The following is a 5,106-nucleotide window of genomic DNA, read 5'->3' on the forward strand; positions in this document are numbered from 1 at the left end:
CAGAATGGTTAAGGGTGGAAGAGACCTCCAAAGAACATCTAGTCCAAACCCCCTGCTCAATCCGGGACATCTAGAGCGTGTGGCACAGGGTCATATCCAGGCAGATTTTGAAGAGCTCGTGCAGCCCACACACTCTTTTATTCGTGTGGAGCACTTGTAAGGGGCTCTAAGATAGAACTAAACTACCATAATCCTCTCTTCACTGGGCTAATCCAGATGTACGGGGAGCTCTGCTAGGAAGTAACAAGAGTTCATAAACTGGAAAAGGGTGAAAATTAGACATGAAACTTATGCCTAAGGACTACCAATAACACAAAAAAATGAACTCCTAAGATAATGCATTCCCGTTCTTTGCTGTTCTAAGAGCCAGAATACCTCTCCTAATGTCTAACCTTCACTTGTTTCACTTGAAGTTCAATATTTTTTGTTCTGTCCTTGGTGGCTACAAGGAATAGATTATCCTTTTTCTCTTTGCAGTTATCCTATACATATACAAAAAGTGAGTACCAAGAAATTGTTCTGCAAATAGAATTGTTGTAAGATGAAAAGAGAAAGGTAGCACCAGATGATTCCAAGGAGGTGAAGTGTTTAAAGCCTTTTTTTTTTCAGTATAAGTCTTCATTTAAAAGATCAGTTGAGAGCAGAAGGCTAACAGGATTTGAAATTGAATTGAAAAAAAAGGATAGGAGTTCAACCCTGAATAAGGGAATATGGAAAGGACAAGTCAGAAAATTATGTAAGTTTCGTGTTTTGTAATTGGCTGAACCTGATGAACTTCATCCTAGAATATTTTCAACTGAAATGATCTCACATATTCTGAGAAGCTGTCTCAGAGAAGTTAAGAAAAGTTAAGTAAGATACCAGAAAACAGGAAAATGACAAATGTGGTATCTATCTATATGAAGCAGAGTGGAAAAGAGAGAAGCAAGGGAACTACAAACCAAGTTGTCTATATTTTCAGCCCTGGAAATATCAGGCCATGTAGTTGTTAGGAAGCACCTGGAAGAGGAAAGGAATAGCAGTCAGCATGGGTCTGTTAAAACAAATCATTTCATCTAATTTCCTTCAAGACAAGAGCATGAACAGAAAAGAAAGAATATGACTTTAATTAGAAATTGGCAGAGGTTGACAGGGTGAGGGGCTTCAAGCTGAAGTAAGAATGATCCAGGATAAACTGATAAGGAAATATTGTAATTGGCGGACTTAGGAAGCACTACGCTATGCTACCTTGGGAGCCTGTAGACTGTGCACTGGTGATGATCTTTATGAACAAGTCAAAGAAATTTCTATTCGGAGTGATTGAGATATTGCTGAGTTTGTCTCAAGGAAGGGGATTGGATGACCTCCAAAGTTCCCCGTTAACCTTATTTTTCTATGATTCTTTGCATCCTTTATGCCTCCCCTTCTCTGGACTCAATGAAGCTCATTCTTTCTGTCTGCCTTAATATCTCCTGTTCCCTAGTCATCTGATCAATCATATTAATCTCTTCTAAAACCTTTCAATTGCACCACTCTTTTATTTATTTATTTATTTATTTTTTTTGCAATGTGATATAAAGATTTACCAAGTAGATATTTTTAAAACCTCAGCACAAGGAGAACGGACACAAGCATTTTTTCTACAAAAATATCAAAAAGCATCTGGGTTTACCAGCAAAACATTGAACTCATCTTTAGAGGAAACTCAGACACATCCTAACAATTAATAAAATATGGATTTTTCTGTCCTAAGGGTCTCCTTGCTAGTTCATAGAGAGCCGCTCCTGCATTTACTGTTACCAGATGAGTAAGAGATGGTTGAATATTCCAGAATTTTTGGAGATCTCCCATTCCCATAAATTTTGTATTTTAAGATAATGTCAGCATTCCTCCATGCCCCAGTTCCCTGCTTCTTTTATTTTTCATCTTAAGTGAAAGGAGTCCCATTAACAACAAATTAAAGAAAATAAAGACTCCATGAATTACTATATTCTTCTCATGGTACAATAATGGAGAAAGGTCCCCATGTTAGGCGAGTGGAATGCATGTCACTGTTTCAATACTTAAGAATCAAAAGTGATTCACTGCGTAGAGCAAAATAGCAGCTGTGTTCAGATCTCAGCCTTTCACTGGAGGGAAAGAATAGTTTTCACTCATAAAAACGAATATACGTCTTTATTCTGTCATGGGATAATGATGCACCTTGGGCCTGATCCAAAGCTATTTGAAATCAAGAGAAAGACTCATGTGAGGCCCTCCACACCCTAAACCAAAGAGAAGAACTTTTCAGACCAGGAGGAGCTTCTCCTTGCTCTTCCTTTTCTCCTGTCTGGAATCTCAGAGTTGTATGCCTTAGAGATGAAGACTGCCAGCAAAAAAACCCCTCAAGGTTAGCAAAGTTACATTTAAAGGCCTCTCACCCATTTAGGATCCAAATCTGGAGGTGCTCACAAGCACAGGTGTGGAGAAGATGGCCAAGATACAGCTGTCAGCAAGGAGTTTCTGTTGAGCATCCTCAGCAGCTCATAGTGTAGGCAGCAGCTCTGCAGCCGCTCCTTACGCATGACTTTGTGGGAGGATGAAGGATGCTCCTTCCTGTTGCCCTTGCTACAAGCGCAGTAGCCTCCAGCTAAGGGACGCAGCTAGCCAGGAGGAGTAGGAACATCTTCATCAGCCCTCGCTCACTGTGTCAGAGTTGGTCTGTGGCTGTGAAAGGATGTGGCTACCATGCCACCTAACCAGCAGCAGCCCACCCTTGTCATGGTGGCTTTAGGCTAACTACAGGATATTCCTCTGCAAGAGTCCATCCTCTGGAAGGACCTAGGGATGGGGTGGCTCCACAGGGAGTCACATCTGCTTGCTGATCCATCAGAATAGCAATTGCTTCTCTTGGTGAGTCACCAATATTTAGTCACCAGAGTGAACCTAACCTTGAAGAAAATGATAGTTGTATGCAGGAGCAGGGGAGAGAGCACACATGCTGCCTTTGATGGCAGTCTAACCTGAATTGATTGAAAATCCGTTCTTAAACTGCACTTAGAGCTTGGCTCTGAAAGCTTGAATCATTAGATCAGAAAACTGGACTATTTATTACTACAGAATTTTCACTGACCAAGGGTCAGCAGCTGTGACAAGAGCTCACTTGCAGTACCTGAAAATCACACCTTCTGCCATGAGAATCCTCTCCTGTTTTTTTTTTTTTTTGAGAAAGCACACTGAAGCAAAATGCTCTGCTTATCTAAGTAAGGAAGAAAAAATTACTCCTTAGATCATTTAAAGAAAAAAGACTGGTTTCATTCTTTTTTATTAGGGAAGAAAAGAAATCTTGTTCCACCAGAACTCTTTGAAGGTTTGTAGGAGCACTTCCTACTGCAGTCCAATACGGTGTGGAAGAGGAAGATCTCCACAAAGCTTTAGAGCAGTAGCCCTGTGGTTGCATTTCAACATGCTCTTGGCTGTGTCTCTCTCTTTTTTTTTTTTTTTCCTTCAACTATTCTCGGGCAGAAAAGTCAAAGAAAAGAAAAGAAAAAAAAAAAAAGAGAAACTTTAACAGCAGTCTTCCCTCCCACAACTCCACAGAGATCCAACTCACCAGATAAAGAACAGTCCTGGAAGGCGTCTACACTCTTGTTCTGCCAGAAGCATTTGAAAAAACATTTGGGCTCCTGCAGAACAGGGTCCCTTTTCTGAATAGGTCTCTGCACAGTGAAAAGACAATTAACATTCTTCTCTTGGCTTCTTCTCCACACAGCAGTGGTTTATAAAGGCAGAGGAATAGAGGAAAGGATCAAATCCAAAAGGGAGTGTTAAATATTTCACTTTCCTGTTGGCTGGGAAAATCAAGCATGACACCTCTCACCATCCAGGTGGTTACTTCTGGCTCTCTCTTGTTCAGCTGGGTTTTGGATTCAATCTTGCTGCCAGGTTTGAAGGAAAGGAGGGGTGAAATTAGAGGGAAACCTGGTCTGGATGCAGCCTCAAACAAATAGCAAGGAGAGAGGATGATCTTATACCCATAACATATCGACAGATTTACCCCAGTCTTTTTTCAGGTGATGGGCACCTCATGTTTCCCTAACTGCTGGGATCCTGAAACAGAAGATACCAAAAGAAGTTCTGTGTTAGTGCTCTTCCTCTTCTAGACCACATGTTGCAAGCCATGCAGCGAGAGGCACTCCAATTCGCACTCTGGGTTGTCCTCCACACACACAGGCATCCACATCCCCAGTTATGGTCTCCTGGGAAGATTCAATATCTTTGTAGGTCAGGGCTAATCTGACTGAGCACCCGAGGAGACAATGTGTGCTTGCTGCTCAGTTGCTGCTCAGTGACTGATGCTAAGAGAGATTATTCTGGATATTAAGAGTCTGGGTATTGGCACCAAACACAGCACCAGTGCAGCCAGTCGCTACCTCATGCTTGAGGCAAAACAATACACAGGCTGGTGGAGAGAGCTGCATGAGACCAGCCAGAGTAGCTTATTGTGTCTCCCTTCTCTATTTGTCCTGGAGGGAAAGACCTCCCATTTCACTGTGAACATCCCAATTCTTTTTGCAGATATTACCCTTTGAATGGATAATCCATCCAATATTTGCAGAACTGAAGCCATGTTCTGGCATTGCACAGAGCTGTTCCAAAACAACAGGATTATCACTTCTGTGTTGCATGAGGTGTCAGCTGCCTTTAAACCTGCCCCATTATTGCCCATTATTTGGACCTGTCTGCAGAGGAAGGTGGGATGAAGGTGTAACACAGAGTTATTTTCTGCCCTTGAGATGCTGCCAGCATATTTCCACCAAAGACCTTGGCAAATGTCTGCAAGCTCTGGACAGTGAGAAAAGGCTTTGCTTTCTCTTTGCTTTGTGCAACAATATTCTCTTATTTGACTTAAGCTAGACATTTCATTATTGGAAGCTATTGAATAGAGTTGCTGGAGCACTAAGAAGGGCCAAAACATAAGCTCTTGCTACCAACCTGCATTTCTTTTGTTGTTTCTTTTCTTGATTTTGTAAGTATTTGAGTAAAGTAGTCTAGTACAAACAAGTAAAAAGTTATTAACTTGTTCATGTCAGTTTGTCTGACCAAACCTCCCTTTCCCTTCCTGAGCTCCGATATTGATAAAGGTTG

This window comes from Nothoprocta perdicaria, unplaced genomic scaffold (genome assembly GCF_003342845.1).
Source record: "Nothoprocta perdicaria isolate Ctin4 unplaced genomic scaffold, notPer1 scaffold_7, whole genome shotgun sequence".
Taxonomy (NCBI): Eukaryota; Metazoa; Chordata; class Aves; order Tinamiformes; family Tinamidae; genus Nothoprocta; species Nothoprocta perdicaria.